The sequence below is a fragment of the Vombatus ursinus genome, unplaced genomic scaffold, assembly GCF_900497805.2.
Source record: "Vombatus ursinus unplaced genomic scaffold, bare-nosed wombat genome assembly UNPS02014772.1, whole genome shotgun sequence".
In the NCBI taxonomy this organism is placed as follows: domain Eukaryota; kingdom Metazoa; phylum Chordata; class Mammalia; order Diprotodontia; family Vombatidae; genus Vombatus; species Vombatus ursinus.
The window spans coordinates 5771200-5771468 of NW_020954550.1; positions in this window are offsets into that span (position 1 = coordinate 5771200).

A 269-nucleotide genomic window follows, 5' to 3' on the forward strand; every position below is an offset into this window, starting at 1 on the left:
GGGGGGGAGATAACACAATTTTTCGCCGAATGGTAAAAAGAGTCCTAAACTTGAAGTAAAACATAAGTCTGAATGCTGGCTGTACCTATGGGACCTTGGGCAAGTGACTTAACTTCCTTGGCCTTCAGTTCCTCATGTGTGAAAAGAGAGGGTTTTAGGGTTTTGCTAGTTGACCGACCTTTGCAGTTCCTTACAACGGCAAATCCACCATCCTGTGATTTCATGTTTACTCTTTATCTTCATAGCTTCTTTCAGTATGTTAGGACCTG